The 22924-nt window shown below is 37.5% G+C and overlaps 1 long non-coding RNA gene across 1 annotated transcript; it reads right to left on the bottom strand.

Annotated features, from left to right (window-relative positions):
- Positions 1 to 81: 81 nt before the first annotated feature.
- LOC146551463 (uncharacterized) lies at positions 82 to 3682 on the bottom strand. The gene is made up of 3 exons (XR_014889953.1): positions 3590 to 3682; positions 3056 to 3094; positions 82 to 291 (listed from the first exon to the last, which is right to left on the bottom strand). It is a non-coding gene; the product is annotated as an uncharacterized LOC146551463 (long non-coding RNA).
- Positions 3683 to 22924: the final 19242 nt, after the last annotated feature.

Below are 22924 nucleotides of genomic sequence, written 5' to 3'. Positions count from 1 at the left end.
GAACATGTCCACAGTAGTGAGACTTAAGATTACTGGTTCAGTTTTTACTACTTTGAGGTTAGCTTTATCTTGTACTTCCTCAATCGAGGTCAAAGTGAAGAACTGACCATCGAAATCCATGTCCTGGTACATAACAGTGAATGGTCCTGTAATATCAAATGTCTCTCGAAGAACATCATTGAGGTCCTGAAGTGTGCTTGGGATGCCTGCAGGTAAAAGTAGTTTGTGGACATCATCCTCCCCAAAAATTATCCGCAGTTTCGCTGAGGGTGCCATATCAACAGGAAGAAGCTGCAACAACAGAAGAGAAATACAGACATTTATTCACAAGCTTCTCTCCTCACATTTCAAAAAGATAGGCAAATGTGGTGCTTTAAAGTTGTCAGGCGTCTTCCTGCAAGGGTGTATGAAGCCAAAGGATAAAAATCTTTAAGCTCTCTTTGCTCAAGTAACTGCACACTCCCTGTGTTCTCCAGCTCATAACTCCTCAGGTGTTCATTGTACCATGTATTTTGTTGTCTCACGAAAAAAGTCAGTTTGTTACAAATCACCATTATCTGTAACACTTCAGAAAAGTCAGGCAGTCCTGCAGTGGAACCACAACACAACAACATTCCCACTGCATAGTTGGTGCCTAAACTGCACACATTATTGGCAACATGCACAGCTGTAACAGCAGGGAATCTGCATTTCACCAGGTCTTTTAGATCATCCTTAAGCACATCTAAAGAGACCTCTGTTGTTTTTGTGACCGCAAGTGATGGTTTGACAGAATGTGATTGATGATATGCAACCATGAGCTGGTGCTTATTTGCAAGAGACAGCAAAATATTCCTGAAACAACCAGTGTGTCTTACCACCTTCTTGAAAAAGCTGTGTTTGGCCTCGAATCTCATTGTCCAGAGGGCAGCTAGGGGGCCAAATTCCCGAATGAGCTGAGGATAGTGCTCAAGGAAATGGTGCTTGGGAATGAGCTTATGTTGGGGGAAAACATCAAGGAATCTGCTTTGGTGTTCTGAAATGATGCTGTCAAGATAGCAAATGCTTTCTTCAGTATGGGCTCGAGACATGACAAGGTCCACAATGTCTTTCAGTGTCATCAGCATCTGCCATACAGGCTCTTGTTGGGGTACTTTTAAACCTATAATCAGAGGCAAAAGACGTAATAAGCACCAATTTTCATGTGCGTTGCCCCCTACTGATTTTCGAGTCGAAAAGTTAGCAGGAATGAGATGAGGGCGATTTGTTTTATCACTCCACTTGTATGGGAAATTGGAAATGGCATCATTCAGTTCCATGAGAGAAAAATATTTTTTCTTGATCAAGTTATCAAATGCCAAAGCCAGTTCCACTGGAACAATACCCTCCAGCAGATCATGTAAAACATCTGGAGGGTAACCAGATGTAACATGAAAATGCTCAAGTTTTTCTGACAATGCACACTGTTTTTTTACACCATAACAATGAGGGTGATCTGGACTAGACACAGCTGTCTGTACATGCAGTGTATGTTGATCTTTGGTTCTTTGATGAAAAGACCCAGATCTCACTTCATTGGACTGAAACTTGGATCGCTCCCCAACACAAACCGGCAGATGTATGACCCTGCAAAGCTTTCGACAAATCCTGCCACAGAGTGCGCCCCCAAATTATCTGCCACCACACTGACCACAGTCCCTTTAATGGCTTTCCCTAACGCTGGAACAAAAAGACCATCTTTCTCCAAGCTTTGGATATCTGTTAACAGTGGCTCTAAAACTCGCTGGAATCCAAACTGCTTGGTGTCTTCAGCCTTACACAGAATTGCAAGGTAGATTGATGTCAATGTGGAACGTAATTGCACCGGAATGTTTCCCAACACCCAATAGACAGCTGTGACTTTGTGCTTTTTTCGAGATGTCCCAAGAGGATTACATACCTCAAAGTCATCAATGTACAGGATGAGACTCACTCTGTTCTCCTCTACAGAGAAAAACTTGTTGTTTTGATAGTGAGATCCATCACGAAATGTCTGGTACTTAAAGTCATTTTCAGTTTTTTTTTCACCTTCAAATGTGTTTTCTTGAAAAGACTTACTTAGGACCTGCACCAAGGAGGGCAATATTGGGACATACTGGAAGGTTTTGCCCTTTTTTTTAATCAAGTATGTGTTCTTCTGGTTCAACAACTGAAAAATGCTTCTTCATAAATTCTCTTCTCTTGTAATAAGTTGTGAAAGGGCCACCTGTCCCCAAGGCAGTACTTATAGGGTGTGTCTCACAAAGATTTTTCACTAAATCTGAGATAATGGCTGGATCCAGATCACAGTTATGGCTTTTCAAGGTGGACACCACCACATCTCTTAAAAGTGGACCAGATGCAGAGGTGGATATAAACTGAAGCTCATCTACTATTTCATCAATGCATTTGTTTGGGACATTGAACATGCTTTCTAACTTTAAAAATAGATGGCCAAATTTCTCTTTTATATCTTGAGACAACTCCTGTGGTTCCCCATCCCAAAGCTCTAAGCTCTCTTCCACATAGGTCTCATCCTGAGCAAACATGGGTTCATTAGGTTTGCTTTTTAATACTTCAGTTTTAAAATCCTCAAGGGTGTGTGACTGGTGTTTTCTGTGTCTATGTGTAGCAAAGGTGGAATAAATATTTGTACTGAAGTTGCAATCTTTGAAGACACATGCAACTACTTCAAACTTCCTTAAGTGGTTGTTAAGGTGCTCAAAATACTGCTTCTCTGAATTAAAAAAAAACAGAGCAGCAAAGTAGACAAGTAAATGAAAGAGGTCCACTTTGTGTGACCATCTTCACATGGTGTCGAGACAAATGGGTCTTAAGGGCATTAAATGTTTTAAACGAGCAAGGGCAATCAGTGTGAAGACAAGGGACTGACTGGCTGCGACCACCATTTCCATGCTTTAGTCTGTAGTGTTTTAACAATCCCAACCTCTTCTCTGACTCAAAGCTACATATCTTACACATCCATCTCATGTTGTGGCACCTTAAACAGACAAATTATGTGACAAGTTAAACCTAATCGTTACTAATTTGATCTTACCTTGTGGAGTTCAAATTAGCAGTCAGAAGGTCCTATGTTCTGTAAAAAAAAAAGAAAAAAGAAAAAAAAAAGAAAAAAAAAAAGAAAAAAGGTTATCTATATGCTTTTCAACTAATTTCTACTAACTCAAGGATGCACACTGATATTATTATTATTTTTTTTACATATGTTAGTTCGGTGGCAAATTTAAAACAGGTCAATATGAAGACTTGAGTGAAATCGAGTGCGTATATCGTTTTTTGTTTTGTTATTTTTCAAAATACACCTCATGGCAGCTGTGCAGCAATTATTTTAAACTGGACCGTGGTCGTTTTATTCACAAAGACGTTAGTTAAGGCAGCAGGCGTGTGTTGTTTAGGTGGCCATCTAAGCTGTAAAGTGCTGTGGGAAATTCTGGACATACCTCCTGCCAGGAAAGTTAGTCAGCAAGTCTAGCAGGACTTTTTGCTAGCGCAGCTTCTTTCAGTGCGGAGAAACTGACTTAAGTAGGTGAGCCAACAGGAACGTACAAAGTTTGTTCCGCTTAAAACTTACATTCATGGTTCTACTTCTTCCCGTTTCCGTCAAGTCTGCCAACCGTCGAAATGTGGACCATGGTATGTCTGAAGAAAGACCGCTCAAATGTGGGGAGGGGCTTTGACGTCATGCTCCGAATGCAGAGAAGGTGGCCATATTCACTGATGTCACTCCATTACATTTTACTTGGAAATATCAACTAATTAAGCCAATGAATTGGTTTAGTGAATATTACTTGGATCGAATGATTCAATTTACATACAAAACTGAGGACACATAATTACAAACAATCCTCAAGTAATGCACTACAAGAAAAACTGCTATTTTAAAGTAATAGCACTGAATTTGTAATTTTTTGTAAAATTTATATAGCTAATTGAAATAATAATTACAGGGCCAAAAAAACATTTTTTTCAGTGTGTTTGCCCAGCACGGGGATATTGAGTTCTATAAGATAAAGCCATAAACATGTTTGTCTGAGTCTTCTATCAAAAGTTACAGCGATTTATATGAAGTTGTTCAAAAACGCTTTATTTCGCCAAGACAGTGTGTTTCTCACTGTTACATGCATTTGAATGGGAAACTCGCCCGAGACAAAGTACAGGTTTTCATTATGTGAATAATTTTAAAATCTTAGCTCAATCGGCTGCAAAACCTGTTTGCCCAGCACGGGGATATTGAGTTCTTTAAGATAAAGCCATGATCATGTGTTTCTGAGTCTTCTATCAAAAGTTACAGCGATTTATATGAAGTTGTTCAAAAACGCTTTATTTCGCCAAGACAGTGTGTTTCTTACTGTTACATGCATTTGAATGGGAAACTCGCCTGAAACAAAGTATAGGTTTTCATTATGTGAATAATTTTAAAATCTTAGCTCAAACGGCTGCAAAACCTGTTTGCCCAGCACGAGGATATTGAATTCTTTAAGATGAAGCCATAGACATGTGTTTCTGAGTCGCCTATCAAAAGTTGCACCGATTTATATAAAGTTGTGCAAAAACGCTTTATTTCGCCAAGACAATGTGTTTCTCACTGTTACATGCATTTGAATGGGAAACTCGCCCGAGACAAAGTATAGGTTTTCATTATGTGAATAATTTTAAAATCTTAGCTCAAACGGCTGCAAAACCTGTTTGCCCAGCACGAGGATATTGAATTCTTTAAGATGAAGCCATAGACATGTGTTTCTGAGTCGTCTATCAAAAGTTGCACCGATTTATATGAAGTTGTACGAAAATGCTTTCTTTCGCCAAGACGGTGTGTTTCTCACTGTTACATGCATTTGAATGGGAAACTCGCCCGAGACAAAGTACAGGTTTTCATTATGTGAATAATTTTAAAATCTTAGCTCAATCGGCTGCAAAACCTGTTTGCCCAGCACGGGGATATTGAGTTCTATAAGATAAAGCCATGATCATGTGTTTCTGAGTCTTCTATCAAAAGTTACAGCGATTTATATGAAGTTGTACGAAAACGCTTTCTTTCGCCAAGACGGTGTGTTTCTCACTGTTACATGCATTTGAATGGGAAACTCGCCTGAAACAAAGTATAGGTTTTCATTATGTGAATAATTTTAAAATCTTAGCTCAAACGGCTGCAAAACCTGTTTGCCCAGCACGAGGATATTGAATTCTTTAAGATGAAGCCATAGACATGTGTGTCTGAGTCTTCTATCAAAAGTTGCACCGATTTATATAAAGTTGTGCAAAAACGCTTTATTTCGCCAAGACAGTGTGTTTCTCACTGTTACATGCATTTGAATGGGAAACTCGCCCGAGACAAAGTATAGGTTTTCATTATGTGAATAATTTTAAAATCTTAGCTCAAACGGCTGCAAAACCTGTTTGCCCAGCACGGGGATATTGAGTTCTATAAGATAAAGCCATAAACATGTGTTTCTGAGTCTTCTATCAAAAGTTACAGCGATTTATATGAAGTTGTTCAAAAACGCTTTATTTCGCCAAGACAGTGTGTTTCTCACTGTTACATGCATTTGAATGGGAAACTCGCCTGAAACAAAGTATAGGTTTTCATTATGTGAATAATTTTAAAATCTTAGCTCAAACGGCTGCAAAACCTGTTTGCCCAGCACGAGGATATTGAATTCTTTAAGATGAAGCCATAGACATGTGTGTCTGAGTCGTCTATCAAAAGTTACACCGATTTATATAAAGTTGTGCAAAAACGCTTTATTTCGCCAAGACAATGTGTTTCTCACTGTTACATGCATTTGAATGGGAAACTCGCCCGAGACAAAGTATAGGTTTTCATTATGTGAATAATTTTAAAATCTTAGCTCAAACGGCTGCAAAACCTGTTTGCCCAGCACGGGGATATTGAGTTATATAAGATAAAGCCATAAACATGTGTTTCTGAGTCTTCTATCAAAAGTTACAGCGATTTATATGAAGTTGTTCAAAAACGCTTTATTTCGCCAAGACAGTGTGTTTCTCACTGTTACATGCATTTGAATGGGAAACTCGCCCGAGACAAAGTATAGGTTTTCATTATGTGAATAATTTTAAAATCTTAGCTCAAACGGCTGCAAAACCTGTTTGCCCAGCACGGGGATATTGAGTTCTATAAGATAAAGCCATAAACATGTTTGTCTGAGTCTTCTATCAAAAGTTACACCGATTTATATAAAGTTGTTCAAAAACGCTTTATTTCGCCAAGACAGTGTGTTTCTCACTGTTACATGCATTTGAATGGGAAACTCGCCCGAGACAAAGTATAGGTTTTCATTATGTGAATAATTTTAAAATCTTAGCTCAAACGGCTGCAAAGACCTGTTCTGTTTGCCCAGCACGGGGATATTGAGTTCTATAAGATAAAGCCATAAACATGTTTGTCTGAGTCTTCTATCAAAAGTTACAGCGATTTATATGAAGTTGTTCAAAAACGCTTTATTTCGCCAAGACAATGTGTTTCTCACTGTTACATGCATTTGAATGGGAAACTCGCCTGAAACAAAGTATAGGTTTTCATTATGTGAATAATTTTAAAATCTTAGCTCAAACGGCTGCAAAACCTGTTTGCCCAGCACGGGGATATTGAGTTCTATAAGATAAAGCCATAAACATGTTTGTCTGAGTCTTCTATCAAAAGTTACAGCGATTTATATGAAGTTGTTCAAAAACGCTTTATTTCGCCAAGACAGTGTGTTTCTCACTGTTACATGCATTTGAATGGGAAACTCGCCCGAGACAAAGTATAGGTTTTCATTATGTGAATAATTTTAAAATCTTAGCTCAAACGGCTGCAAAACCTGTTTGCCCAGCACGGGGATATTGAGTTCTATAAGATAAAGCCATAAACATGTTTGTCTGAGTCTTCTATCAAAAGTTACACCGATTTATATAAAGTTGTTCAAAAACGCTTTATTTCGCCAAGACAGTGTGTTTCTCACTGTTACATGCATTTGAATGGGAAACTCGCCCGAGACAAAGTATAGGTTTTCATTATGTGAATAATTTTAAAATCTTAGCTCAAACGGCTGCAAAGACCTGTTCTGTTTGCCCAGCACGGGGATATTGAGTTCTATAAGATAAAGCCATAAACATGTTTGTCTGAGTCTTCTATCAAAAGTTACAGCGATTTATATAAAGTTGTTCAAAAACGCTTTATTTCGCCAAGACAGTGTGTTTCTCACTGTTACATGCATTTGAATGGGAAACTCGCCCGAGACAAAGTATACGTTTTCATTATGTGAATAATTTTAAAATCTTAGCTCAAACGGCTGCAAAGAACTGTTCTGTTTGCCCAGCACGGGGATATTGAGTTCTATAAGATAAAGCCATAAACATGTTAGTCTGAGTCTTCTATCAAAAGTGAAAGCGATTTATATGAAGTTGTTCAAAAACGCTTTATTTCGCCAAGACAGTGTGTTTCTCACTGTTACATGCATTTGAATGGGAAACTCGCCCGAGACAAAGTATAGGTTTTCATTATGTGAATAATTTTAAAATCTTAGCTCAAACGGCTGCAAAACCTGTTTGCCCAGCACGAGGATATTGAATTCTTTAAGATGAAGCCATAGACATGTGTGTCTGAGTCGTCTATCCAAGGTTACACCGATTTATATAAAGTTGTACAAAAACGCTTTATTTCGCCAAGACAATGTGTTTCTCACTGTTACATGCATTTGAATGGGAAACTCGCCCGAGACAAAGTATAGGTTTTCATTATGTGAATAATTTTAAAATCTTAGCTCAAACGGCTGCAAAGACCTGTTCTGTTTGCCCAGCACGGGGATATTGAGTTCTATAAGATAAAGCCATAAACATGTTAGTCTGAGTCTTCTATCAAAAGTTACAGCGATTTATATGAAGTTGTTCAAAAACGCTTTATTTCGCCAAGACAGTGTGTTTCTCACTGTTACATGCATTTGAATGGGAAACTCGCCCGAGACAAAGTATAGGTTTTCATTATGTGAATAATTTTAAAATCTTAGCTCAAACGGCTGCAAAACCTGTTTGCCCAGCACGGGGATATTGAGTTCTATAAGATAAAGCCATAAACATGTTTGTTTGAGTCTTCTATCAAAAGTTACACCGATTTATATAAAGTTGTTCAAAAACGCTTTATTTCGCCAAGACAGTGTGTTTCTCACTGTTACATGCATTTGAATGGGAAACTCGCCCGAGACAAAGTATAGGTTTTCATTATGTGAATAATTTTAAAATCTTAGCTCAAACGGCTGCAAAGACCTGTTCTGTTTGCCCAGCACGGGGATATTGAGTTCTATAAGATAAAGCCATAAACATGTTTGTCTGAGTCTTCTATCAAAAGTTACAGCGATTTATATGAAGTTGTTCAAAAACGCTTTATTTCGCCAAGACAGTGTGTTTCTCACTGTTACATGCATTTGAATGGGAAACTCGCCCGAGACAAAGTATAGGTTTTCATTATGTGAATAATTTTAAAATCTTAGCTCAAACGGCTGCAAAACCTGTTTGCCCAGCACGGGGATATTGAGTTCTATAAGATAAAGCCATAAACATGTTTGTCTGAGTCTTCTATCAAAAGTTACAGCGATTTATATGAAGTTGTTCAAAAACGCTTTATTTCGCCAAGACAGTGTGTTTCTCACTGTTACATGCATTTGAATGGGAAACTCGCCTGAAACAAAGTATAGGTTTTCATTATGTGAATAATTTTAAAATCTTAGCTCAAACGGCTGCAAAACCTGTTTGCCCAGCACGAGGATATTGAATTCTTTAAGATGAAGCCATAGACATGTGTGTCTGAGTCGTCTATCAAAAGTTACACCGATTTATATAAAGTTGTGCAAAAACGCTTTATTTCGCCAAGACAATGTGTTTCTCACTGTTACATGCATTTGAATGGGAAACTCGCCCGAGACAAAGTACAGGTTTTCATTATGTGAATAATTTTAAAATCTTAGCTCAATCGGCTGCAAAACCTGTTTGCCCAGCACGGGGATATTGAGTTCTATAAGATAAAGCCATGATCATGTGTTTCTGAGTCTTCTATCAAAAGTTACAGCGATTTATATGAAGTTGTACGAAAACGCTTTCTTTCGCCAAGACGGTGTGTTTCTCACTGTTACATGCATTTGAATGGGAAACTCGCCTGAAACAAAGTATAGGTTTTCATTATGTGAATAATTTTAAAATCTTAGCTCAATCGGCTGCAAAACCTGTTTGCCCAGCACGGGGATATTGAGTTCTATAAGATAAAGCCATGATCATGTGTTTCTGAGTCTTCTATCAAAAGTGACAGCGATTTATATGAAGTTGTTCAAAAACGCTTTATTTCGCCAAGACAGTGTGTTTCTCACTGTTACATGCATCTGAATGGGAAACTCGCCCGAGACAAAGTATAGGTTTTCATTATGTGAATAATTTTAAAATCTTAGCTCAAACGGCTGCAAAACCTGTTTGCCCAGCACGAGGATATTGAATTCTTTAAGATGAAGCCATAGACATGTGTGTCTGAGTCTTCTATCAAAAGTTGCACCGATTTATATAAAGTTGTGCAAAAACGCTTTATTTCGCCAAGACAGTGTGTTTCTCACTGTTACATGCATTTGAATGGGAAACTCGCCCGAGACAAAGTATAGGTTTTCATTATGTGAATAATTTTAAAATCTTAGCTCAAACGGCTGCAAAACCTGTTTGCCCAGCACGGGGATATTGAGTTCTATAAGATAAAGCCATAAACATGTTTGTCTGAGTCTTCTATCAAAAGTTGCACCGATTTATATAAAGTTGTGCAAAAACGCTTTATTTCGCCAAGACAGTGTGTTTCTCACTGTTACATGCATTTGAATGGGAAACTCGCCCGAGACAAAGTATAGGTTTTCATTATGTGAATAATTTTAAAATCTTAGCTCAAACGGCTGCAAAACCTGTTTGCCCAACACGAGGATATTGAGTTCTTTAAGATGAAGCCATAGACATGTGTTTCTGAGTCGTCTATCAAAAGTTGCACCGATTTATATGAAGTTGTACGAAAATGCTTTCTTTCGCCAAGACAATGCGTTTCTCACTGTTACATGCATTTGAATGGGAAACTCGCCCGAGACAAAGTATAGGTTTTCATTATGTGAATAATTTTAAAATCTTAGCTCAAACGGCTGCAAAACCTGTTCTGTTTGCCCAGCACGAGGATATTGAATTCTTTAAGATGAAGCCATAGACATGTGTGTCTGAGTCTTCTATCAAAAGTTGCACCGATTTATATAAAGTTGTGCAAAAACGCTTTATTTCGCCAAGACAGTGTGTTTCTCACTGTTACATGCATTTGAATGGGAAACTCGCCCGAGACAAAGTATAGGTTTTCATTATGTGAATAATTTTAAAATCTTAGCTCAAACGGCTGCAAAACCTGTTTGCCCAGCACGGGGATATTGAGTTCTATAAGATAAAGCCATAAACATGTTTGTCTGAGTCTTCTATCAAAAGTTACAGCGATTTATATGAAGTTGTTCAAAAACGCTTTATTTCGCCAAGACAGTGTGTTTCTCACTGTTACATGCATTTGAATGGGAAACTCGCCTGAAACAAAGTATAGGTTTTCATTATGTGAATAATTTTAAAATCTTAGCTCAAACGGCTGCAAAACCTGTTTGCCCAGCACGGGGATATTGAATTCTTTAAGATGAAGCCATAGACATGTGTGTCTGAGTCTTCTATCAAAAGTTGCACCGATTTATATAAAGTTGTGCAAAAACGCTTTATTTCGCCAAGACAGTGTGTTTCTCACTGTTACATGCATTTGAATGGGAAACTCGCCCGAGACAAAGTATAGGTTTTCATTATGTGAATAATTTTAAAATCTTAGCTCAAACGGCTGCAAAACCTGTTTGCCCAGCACGGGGATATTGAGTTCTATAAGATAAAGCCATAAACATGTTTGTCTGAGTCTTCTATCAAAAGTTGCACCGATTTATATAAAGTTGTGCAAAAACGCTTTATTTCGCCAAGACAGTGTGTTTCTCACTGTTACATGCATTTGAATGGGAAACTCGCCCGAGACAAAGTATAGGTTTTCATTATGTGAATAATTTTAAAATCTTAGCTCAAACGGCTGCAAAACCTGTTTGCCCAACACGAGGATATTGAGTTCTTTAAGATGAAGCCATAGACATGTGTTTCTGAGTCGTCTATCAAAAGTTGCACCGATTTATATGAAGTTGTACGAAAATGCTTTCTTTCGCCAAGACAATGCGTTTCTCACTGTTACATGCATTTGAATGGGAAACTCGCCCGAGACAAAGTATAGGTTTTCATTATGTGAATAATTTTAAAATCTTAGCTCAAACGGCTGCAAAGACCTGTTCTGTTTGCCCAGCACGGGGATATTGAGTTCTATAAGATAAAGCCATAAACATGTTTGTCTGAGTCTTCTATCAAAAGTTACAGCGATTTATATGAAGTTGTTCAAAAACGCTTTATTTCGCCAAGACAGTGTGTTTCTCACTGTTACATGCATTTGAATGGGAAACTCGCCTGAAACAAAGTATAGGTTTTCATTATGTGAATAATTTTAAAATCTTAGCTCAAACGGCTGCAAAACCTGTTTGCCCAGCACGAGGATATTGAATTCTTTAAGATGAAGCCATAGACATGTGTGTCTGAGTCGTCTATCAAAAGTTACACCGATTTATATAAAGTTGTGCAAAAACGCTTTATTTCGCCAAGACAATGTGTTTCTCACTGTTACATGCATTTGAATGGGAAACTCGCCCGAGACAAAGTACAGGTTTTCATTATGTGAATAATTTTAAAATCTTAGCTCAATCGGCTGCAAAACCTGTTTGCCCAGCACGGGGATATTGAGTTCTATAAGATAAAGCCATGATCATGTGTTTCTGAGTCTTCTATCAAAAGTTACAGCGATTTATATGAAGTTGTACGAAAACGCTTTCTTTCGCCAAGACGGTGTGTTTCTCACTGTTACATGCATTTGAATGGGAAACTCGCCTGAAACAAAGTATAGGTTTTCATTATGTGAATAATTTTAAAATCTTAGCTCAATCGGCTGCAAAACCTGTTTGCCCAGCACGGGGATATTGAGTTCTATAAGATAAAGCCATGATCATGTGTTTCTGAGTCTTCTATCAAAAGTGACAGCGATTTATATGAAGTTGTTCAAAAACGCTTTATTTCGCCAAGACAGTGTGTTTCTCACTGTTACATGCATCTGAATGGGAAACTCGCCCGAGACAAAGTATAGGTTTTCATTATGTGAATAATTTTAAAATCTTAGCTCAAACGGCTGCAAAACCTGTTTGCCCAGCACGAGGATATTGAATTCTTTAAGATGAAGCCATAGACATGTGTGTCTGAGTCGTCTATCAAAAGTTGCACCGATTTATATGAAGTTGTACGAAAATGCTTTCTTTCGCCAAGACGGTGTGTTTCTCACTGTTACATGCATTTGAATGGGAAACTCGCCTGAAACAAAGTATAGGTTTTCATTATGTGAATAATTTTAAAATCTTAGCTCAAACGGCTGCAAAACCTGTTTGCCCAGCACGAGGATATTGAATTCTTTAAGATGAAGCCATAGACATGTGTGTCTGAGTCTTCTATCAAAAGTTGCACCGATTTATATAAAGTTGTGCAAAAACGCTTTATTTCGCCAAGACAGTGTGTTTCTCACTGTTACATGCATTTGAATGGGAAACTCGCCCGAGACAAAGTATAGGTTTTCATTATGTGAATAATTTTAAAATCTTAGCTCAAACGGCTGCAAAACCTGTTTGCCCAGCACGGGGATATTGAGTTCTATAAGATAAAGCCATAAACATGTTTGTCTGAGTCTTCTATCAAAAGTTGCACCGATTTATATAAAGTTGTGCAAAAACGCTTTATTTCGCCAAGACAGTGTGTTTCTCACTGTTACATGCATTTGAATGGGAAACTCGCCCGAGACAAAGTATAGGTTTTCATTATGTGAATAATTTTAAAATCTTAGCTCAAACGGCTGCAAAACCTGTTTGCCCAACACGAGGATATTGAGTTCTTTAAGATGAAGCCATAGACATGTGTTTCTGAGTCGTCTATCAAAAGTTGCACCGATTTATATGAAGTTGTACGAAAATGCTTTCTTTCGCCAAGACAATGCGTTTCTCACTGTTACATGCATTTGAATGGGAAACTCGCCCGAGACAAAGTATAGGTTTTCATTATGTGAATAATTTTAAAATCTTAGCTCAAACGGCTGCAAAACCTGTTCTGTTTGCCCAGCACGAGGATATTGAATTCTTTAAGATGAAGCCATAGACATGTGTGTCTGAGTCTTCTATCAAAAGTTGCACCGATTTATATAAAGTTGTGCAAAAACGCTTTATTTCGCCAAGACAGTGTGTTTCTCACTGTTACATGCATTTGAATGGGAAACTCGCCCGAGACAAAGTATAGGTTTTCATTATGTGAATAATTTTAAAATCTTAGCTCAAACGGCTGCAAAACCTGTTTGCCCAGCACGGGGATATTGAGTTCTATAAGATAAAGCCATAAACATGTTTGTCTGAGTCTTCTATCAAAAGTTACAGCGATTTATATGAAGTTGTTCAAAAACGCTTTATTTCGCCAAGACAGTGTGTTTCTCACTGTTACATGCATTTGAATGGGAAACTCGCCTGAAACAAAGTATAGGTTTTCATTATGTGAATAATTTTAAAATCTTAGCTCAAACGGCTGCAAAACCTGTTTGCCCAGCACGGGGATATTGAATTCTTTAAGATGAAGCCATAGACATGTGTGTCTGAGTCTTCTATCAAAAGTTGCACCGATTTATATAAAGTTGTGCAAAAACGCTTTATTTCGCCAAGACAGTGTGTTTCTCACTGTTACATGCATTTGAATGGGAAACTCGCCCGAGACAAAGTATAGGTTTTCATTATGTGAATAATTTTAAAATCTTAGCTCAAACGGCTGCAAAGACCTGTTCTGTTTGCCCAGCACGGGGATATTGAGTTCTATAAGATAAAGCCATAAACATGTTAGTCTGAGTCTTCTATCAAAAGTTACAGCGATTTATATGAAGTTGTTCAAAAACGCTTTATTTCGCCAAGACAGTGTGTTTCTCACTGTTACATGCATTTGAATGGGAAACTCGCCCGAGACAAAGTGTAGGTTTTCATTATGTGAATAATTTTAAAATCTTAGCTCAAACGGCTGCAAAACCTGTTTGCCCAGCACGGGGATATTGAGTTCTATAAGATAAAGCCATAAACATGTGTTTCTGAGTCTTCTATCAAAAGTTACAGCGATTTATATGAAGTTGTTCAAAAACGCTTTATTTCGCCAAGACAGTGTGTTTCTCACTGTTACATGCATTTGAATGGGAAACTCGCCTGAAACAAAGTATAGGTTTTCATTATGTGAATAATTTTAAAATCTTAGCTCAAACGGCTGCAAAACCTGTTTGCCCAGCACGAGGATATTGAATTCTTTAAGATGAAGCCATAGACATGTGTGTCTGAGTCGTCTATCAAAAGTTGCACCGATTTATATAAAGTTGTGCAAAAACGCTTTATTTCGCCAAGACAATGTGTTTCTCACTGTTACATGCATTTGAATGGGAAACTCGCCCGAGACAAAGTATAGGTTTTCATTATGTGAATAATTTTAAAATCTTAGCTCAAACGGCTGCAAAACCTGTTTGCCCAGCACGGGGATATTGAGTTCTATAAGATAAAGCCATAAACATGTGTGTCTGAGTCTTCTATCAAAAGTTACAGCGATTTATATGAAGTTGTACGAAAATGCTTTCTTTCGCCAAGACAGTGTGTTTCTCACTGTTACATGCATTTGAATGGGAAACTCGCCTGAAACAAAGTATAGGTTTTCATTATGTGAATAATTTTAAAATCTTAGCTCAAACGGCTGCAAAACCTGTTTGCCCAGCACGAGGATATTGAATTCTTTAAGATGAAGCCATAGACATGTGTGTCTGAGTCTTCTATCAAAAGTTGCACCGATTTATATAAAGTTGTGCAAAAACGCTTTATTTCGCCAAGACAGTGTGTTTCTCACTGTTACATGCATTTGAATGGGAAACTCGCCCGAGACAAAGTATAGGTTTTCATTATGTGAATAATTTTAAAATCTTAGCTCAAACGGCTGCAAAGACCTGTTCTGTTTGCCCAGCACGGGGATATTGAGTTCTATAAGATAAAGCCATAAACATGTTAGTCTGAGTCTTCTATCAAAAGTTACAGCGATTTATATGAAGTTGTTCAAAAACGCTTTATTTCGCCAAGACAGTGTGTTTCTCACTGTTACATGCATTTGAATGGGAAACTCGCCTGAAACAAAGTATAGGTTTTCATTATGTGAATAATTTTAAAATCTTAGCTCAAACGGCTGCAAAACCTGTTTGCCCAGCACGAGGATATTGAATTCTTTAAGATGAAGCCATAGACATGTGTTTCTGAGTCGTCTATCAAAAGTTGCACCGATTTATATAAAGTTGTGCAAAAACGCTTTATTTCGCCAAGACAATGTGTTTCTCACTGTTACATGCATTTGAATGGGAAACTCGCCCGAGACAAAGTATAGGTTTTCATTATGTGAATAATTTTAAAATCTTAGCTCAAACGGCTGCAAAACCTGTTTGCCCAGCACGGGGATATTGAGTTCTATAAGATAAAGCCATAAACATGTTTGTCTGAGTCTTCTATCAAAAGTTACAGCGATTTATATGAAGTTGTTCAAAAACGCTTTATTTCGCCAAGACAGTGTGTTTCTCACTGTTACATGCATTTGAATGGGAAACTCGCCTGAAACAAAGTATAGGTTTTCATTATGTGAATAATTTTAAAATCTTAGCTCAAACGGCTGCAAAACCTGTTTGCCCAGCACGAGGATATTGAATTCTTTAAGATGAAGCCATAGACATGTGTGTCTGAGTCTTCTATCAAAAGTTGCACCGATTTATATAAAGTTGTGCAAAAACGCTTTATTTCGCCAAGACAGTGTGTTTCTCACTGTTACATGCATTTGAATGGGAAACTCGCCCGAGACAAAGTATAGGTTTTCATTATGTGAATAATTTTAAAATCTTAGCTCAAACGGCTGCAAAGACCTGTTCTGTTTGCCCAGCACGGGGATATTGAGTTCTATAAGATAAAGCCATAAACATGTTAGACTGAGTCTTCTATCAAAAGTTACAGCGATTTATATGAAGTTGTTCAAAAACGCTTTATTTCGCCAAGACAGTGTGTTTCTCACTGTTACATGCATTTGAATGGGAAACTCGCCCGAGACAAAGTATAGGTTTTCATTATGTGAATAATTTTAAAATCTTAGCTCAAACGGCTGCAAAACCTGTTTGCCCAGCACGGGGATATTGAGTTCTATAAGATAAAGCCATAAACATGTGTTTCTGAGTCTTCTATCAAAAGTTACAGCGATTTATATGAAGTTGTTCAAAAACGCTTTATTTCGCCAAGACAGTGTGTTTCTCACTGTTACATGCATTTGAATGGGAAACTCGCCTGAAACAAAGTATAGGTTTTCATTATGTGAATAATTTTAAAATCTTAGCTCAAACGGCTGCAAAACCTGTTTGCCCAGCACGAGGATATTGAATTCTTTAAGATGAAGCCATAGACATGTGTGTCTGAGTCGTCTATCAAAAGTTACACCGATTTATATAAAGTTGTGCAAAAACGCTTTATTTCGCCAAGACAATGTGTTTCTCACTGTTACATGCATTTGAATGGGAAACTCGCCCGAGACAAAGTATAGGTTTTCATTATGTGAATAATTTTAAAATCTTAGCTCAAACGGCTGCAAAACCTGTTTGCCCAGCACGGGGATATTGAGTTCTATAAGATAAAGCCATAAACATGTTAGACTGAGTCTTCTATCAAAAGTTACAGCGATTTATATGAAGTTGTTCAAAAACGCTTTATTTCGCCAAGACAATGCGTTTCTCACTGTTACATGCATTTGAATGGGAAACTCGCCCGAGACAAAGTATAGGTTTTCATTATGTGAATAATTTTAAAATCTTAGCTCAAACGGCTGCAAAACCTGTTTGCCCAGCACGGGGATATTGAGTTCTATAAGATAAAGCCATAAACATGTGTTTCTGAGTCTTCTATCAAAAGTTACAGCGATTTATATGAAGTTGTTCAAAAACGCTTTATTTCGCCAAGACAGTGTGTTTCTCACTGTTACATGCATTTGAATGGGAAACTCGCCTGAAACAAAGTATAGGTTTTCATTATGTGAATAATTTTAAAATCTTAGCTCAAACGGCTGCAAAACCTGTTTGCCCAGCACGAGGATATTGAATTCTTTAAGATGAAGCCATAGACATGTGTGTCTGAGTCGTCTATCAAAAGTTACACCGATTTATATAAAGTTGTGCAAAAACGCTTTATTTCGCCAAGACAATGTGTTTCTCACTGTTACATGCATTTGAATGGGAAACTCGCCCGAGACAAAGTATAGGTTTTCATTATGTGAATAATTTTAAAATCTTAGCTCAAACGGCTGCAAAACCTGTTTGCCCAGCACGGGGATATTGAGTTCTATAAGATAAAGCCATAAACATGTGTTTCTGAGTCTTCTATCAAAAGTTACAGCGATTTATATGAAGTTGTTCAAAAACGCTTTATTTCGCCAAGACAGTGTGTTTCTCACTGTTACATGCATTTGAATGGGAAACTCGCCCGAGACAAAGTATAGGTTTTCATTATGTGAATAATTTTAAAATCTTAGCTCAAACGGCTGCAAAGACCTGTTCTGTTTGCCCAGCACGGGGATATTGAGTTCTATAAGATAAAGCCATAAACATGTTTGTCTGAGTCTTCTATCAAAAGTTACAGCGATTTATATGAAGTTGTTCAAAAACGCTTTATTTCGCCAAGACAATGTGTTTCTCACTGTTACATGCATTTGAATGGGAAACTCGCCTGAAACAAAGTATAGGTTTTCATTATGTGAATAATTTTAAAATCTTAGCTCAAACGGCTGCAAAACCTGTTTGCCCAGCACGGGGATATTGAGTTCTATAAGATAAAGCCATAAACATGTTTGTCTGAGTCTTCTATCAAAAGTTACAGCGATTTATATGAAGTTGTTCAAAAACGCTTTATTTCGCCAAGACAGTGTGTTTCTCACTGTTACATGCATTTGAATGGGAAACTCGCCTGAAACTAAGTATAGGTTTTCATTATGTGAATAATTTTAAAATCTTAGCTCAATCGGCTGCAAAGACCTGTTTGCCCAGCACGGGGATATTGAGTTCTATAAGATAAAGCCATAAACATGTTTGTCTGAGTCTTCTATCAAAAGTTACAGCGATTTATATGAAGTGGTTGAAAAACGCTTTATTTCGCCAAGACAGTGTGTTTCTCACTGTTACATGCATTTGAATGGGAAACTCGCCCGAAACAAAGTATAGGTTTTCATTATGTGAATAATTTTAAAATCTTAGCTCAAACGGCTGCAAAACCTGTTCTGTTTGCCCAGCACGGGGATATTGAGTTCTATAAGATAAAGCCATAAACATATTTGTCTGAGTCTTCTATCAAAAGTTACAGCGATTTATATGAAGTGGTTGAAAAACGCTTTATTTCGCCAAGACAGTGTGTTTCTCACTGTTACATGCATTTGAATGGGAAACCTGCCCGAGACAAAGTATAGGTTTTCATTATGTGAATAATTTTAAAATCTTAGCTCAAACGGCTGCAAAACCTGTTCTGTTTGCCCAGCACGGGGATATTGAGTTCTATAAGATAAAACCTTAAATATGTGTGTCTGAGTCTTCTATCAAAAGTTACAGCGATTTATATGAAGTTGTTCAAAAACGCTTTATTTCGCCAAGACAGTGTGTTTCTCACTGTTACATGCATTTGAATGGGAAACTCGCCTGAAACAAAGTATAGGTTTTCATTATGTGAATAATTTTAAAATCTTAGCTCAAACGGCTGCAAAACCTGTTTGCCCAGCACGGGGATATTGAGTTCTATAAGATAAAGCCATAAACATGTTTGTCTGAGTCTTCTATCAAAAGTTACAGCGATTTATATGAAGTGGTTGAAAAACGCTTTATTTCGCCAAGACAATGCGTTTCTCACTGTTACATGCATTTGAATGGGAAACTCGCCTGAAACAAAGTATAGGTTTTCATTATGTGAATAATTTTAAAATCTTAGCTCAAACGGCTGCAAAACCTGTTTGCCCAGCACGGGGATATTGAGTTCTATAAGATAAAGCCATAAACATGTTTGTCTGAGTCTTCTATCAAAAGTTACAGCGATTTATATGAAGTTGTTCAAAAACGCTTTATTTCGCCAAGACAATGCGTTTCTCACTGTTACATGCATTTGAATGGGAAACTCGCCCGAGACAAAGTATAGGTTTTCATTATGTGAATAATTTTAAAATCTTAGCTCAAACGGCTGCAAAACCTGTTCTGTTTGCCCAGCACGGGGATATTGAGTTCTATAAGATAAAGCCATAAACATGTTTGTCTGAGTCTTCTATCAAAAGTTACAGCGATTTATATGAAGTTGTTCAAAAACGCTTTATTTCACCAAGACAATGCGTTTCTCACTGTTACATGCATTTGAATGGGAAACTCGCCCGAGACAAAGTATAGGTTTTCATTATGTGAATAATTTTAAAATCTTAGCGCAAACGGCTGCAAAACCTGTTTGCCCAGCACGGGGATATTGAGTTCTATAAGATAAAGCCATAAACATGTTTGTCTGAGTCTTCTATCAAAAGTTACAGCTATTTGTATGAAGTTGTACAAAAGCGCTTTCTTTCGCCAAGACAGTGCGTTTCTCACTGTAACATGCATTTGAATGGGGAACTCGACCGAAACAAAGTAGTTTTCATTATGTGAATAACTTGGAAATCTTAGCTCAAACAGCTGCAAAGACCTGTTTGCCCAGCACGGGGACATTGAGTTCTATAAGATAAAGCCATAAACATGTGTTTCTGAGTCTTCTATCAAAAGTTACATCGATTTATATGAAGTTGTACCAAAGTGCTTTCTTTCGCCAAGACAGTGTGTTTCTCACTGTTACATGCATTTGAATGGGAAACTCGCCCGAGACAAAGTATAGGTTTTCATTATGTGAGTAATTTTAAAATCTTAGCTCAAACGGCTGCAAAACCTGTTCTGTTTGCCCAGCACGGGGATATTGAGTTCTATAAGATAAAACCTTAAATATGTGTGTCTGAGTCTTCTATCAAAAGTTACAGCGATTTATATGAAGTTGTTCAAAAACGCTTTCTTTCGCCAAGACAGTGTGTTTCTCACTGTTACATGCATTTGAATGGGAAACTCGCCCGAGACAAAGTATAGGTTTTCATTATGTGAATAACTTGGAAATCTTAGCTCAAACAGCTGCAAAACCTGTTTGCCCAGCACGGGGATATTGAGTTCTATAAGATAAAGCCATAAACATGTTTGTCTGAGTCTTCTATCAAAAGTTACAGCGATTTATATGAAGTTGTTCAAAAGCTTTCTTTCGCCAACACAATGCGTTTCTCACTGTTACATGCATTTGAATGGGAAACTCGCCCGAGACAAAGTATAGGTTTTCATTATGTGAATAAATTTAAAATCTTAGCTCAAACGGCTGCCCAGCACGGGGATATTGAGTTCTATAAGATAAAGCCATAAACATGTGTTTCCGAGTCTTCTATCAAAAGTTACAGCTATTTATATGAAGTTGTACAAAAACGCTTTATTTCGCCAAGACAGTGCGTTTCTCACTGTAACATGCATTTGAATGGGGAACTCGACCGAAACAAAGTAGTTTTCATTATGTGAATAATATTAAAATCTTAGCTCAAACGGCTGCAAAACCTGTTTGCCCAGCTGCAAAACCTGTTTGCCCAGCACGGGGACATTGAGTTCTATAAGATAAAGCCATAAACATGTGTTTCTGAGTCTTCTATCAAAAGTTACATCGATTTATATGAAGTTGTACCAAAATGCTTTCTTTCGCCAAGACAGTGTGTTTCTCACTGTTACATGCATTTGAATGGGAAACTCGCCCGAGACAAAGTATAGGTTTTCATTATGTGAATAATTTTAAAATCTTAGCTCAAACGGCTGCAAAACCTGTTTGCCCAGCACGGGGACATTGAGTTCTATAAGATAAAGCCATAAACATGTGTTTCTGAGTCTTCTATCAAAAGTTACATCGATTTATATGAAGTTGTACCAAAGTGCTTTCTTTCGCCAAGACAGTGTGTTTCTCACTGTTACATGCATTTGAATGGGAAACTCGCCCGAGACAAAGTATAGGTTTTCATTATGTGAGTAATTTTAAAATCTTAGCTCAAACGGCTGCAAAACCTGTTCTGTTTGCCCAGCACGGGGATATTGAGTTCTATAAGATAAAACCTTAAATATGTGTGTCTGAGTCTTCTATCAAAAGTTACAGCGATTTATATGAAGTTGTTCAAAAACGCTTTCTTTCGCCAAGACAGTGTGTTTCTCACTGTTACATGCATTTGAATGGGAAACTCGCCCGAGACAAAGTATAGGTTTTCATTATGTGAATAACTTGGAAATCTTAGCTCAAACAGCTGCAAAACCTGTTTGCCCAGCACGGGGATATTGAGTTCTATAAGATAAAGCCATAAACATGTTTGTCTGAGTATTCTATCAAAAGTTACAGCGATTTATATGAAGTTGTTCAAAAGCTTTCTTTCGCCAACACAATGCGTTTCTCACTGTTACATGCATTTGAATGGGAAACTCGCCCGAGACAAAGTATAGGTTTTCATTATGTGAATAAATTTAAAATCTTAGCTCAAACGGCTGCCCAGCACGGGGATATTGAGTTCTATAAGATAAAGCCATAAACATGTGTTTCCGAGTCTTCTATCAAAAGTTACAGCTATTTATATGAAGTTGTACAAAAACGCTTTATTTCGCCAAGACAGTGCGTTTCTCACTGTAACATGCATTTGAATGGGGAACTCGACCGAAACAAAGTAGTTTTCATTATGTGAATAATTTTAAAATCTTAGCTCAAACGGCTGCAAAACCTGTTTGCCCAGCTGCAAAACCTGTTTGCCCAGCACGGGGACATTGAGTTCTATAAGATAAAGCCATAAACATGTGTTTCTGAGTCTTCTATCAAAAGTTACATCGATTTATATGAAGTTTTACCAAAGTACTTTCTTTCGCCAAGACAGTGTGTTTCTTACTGTTACATGCATTTGAATGGGAAACTCGCCCGAGACAAAGTATAGGTTTTCATTATGTGAGTAATTTTAAAATCTTAGCTCAAACGGCTGCAAAACCTGTTCTGTTTGCCCAGCACGGGGATATTGAGTTCTATAAGATAAAGCCATAAACATGTTTGTCTGAGTCTTCTATCAAAAGTTACAGCTATTTATATGAAGTTGTTCAAAAACGCTTTCTTTCGCCAAGACAGTGTGTTTCTCACTGTTACATGCATTTGAATGGGGAACTCGACCGAAACAAAGTAGTTTTCATTATGTGAATAATTTTAAAATCTTAGCTCAAACGGCTGCAAAACCTGTTTGCCCAGCACGGGGACATTGAGTTCTATAAGATAAAGCCATAAACATGTGTTTCTGAGTCTTCTATCAAAAGTTACATCGATTTATATGAAGTTGTACCAAAGTGCTTTCTTTCGCCAAGACAGTGTGTTTCTCACTGTTACATGCATTTGAATGGGAAACTCGCCCGAGACAAAGTATAGGTTTTCATTATGTGAGTAATTTTAAAATCTTAGCTCAAACGGCTGCAAAACCTGTTTGCCCAGCACGGGGATATTGAGTTCTATAAGATAAAGCCATAAACATGTGTGTCTGAGTCTTCTATCAAAAGTTACAGCGATTTATATGAAGTTGTTCAAAAACG

Source organism: Mchenga conophoros, linkage group LG19 (assembly GCF_057382185.1).
Source record: "Mchenga conophoros isolate Kocher_MC1m ecotype Shallow Benthic linkage group LG19, M_conophoros_male_GT1.1, whole genome shotgun sequence".
Lineage (NCBI taxonomy): Eukaryota > Metazoa > Chordata > Actinopteri > Cichliformes > Cichlidae > Mchenga > Mchenga conophoros.
This window is presented reverse-complemented; position numbering and strand designations above follow the sequence as displayed.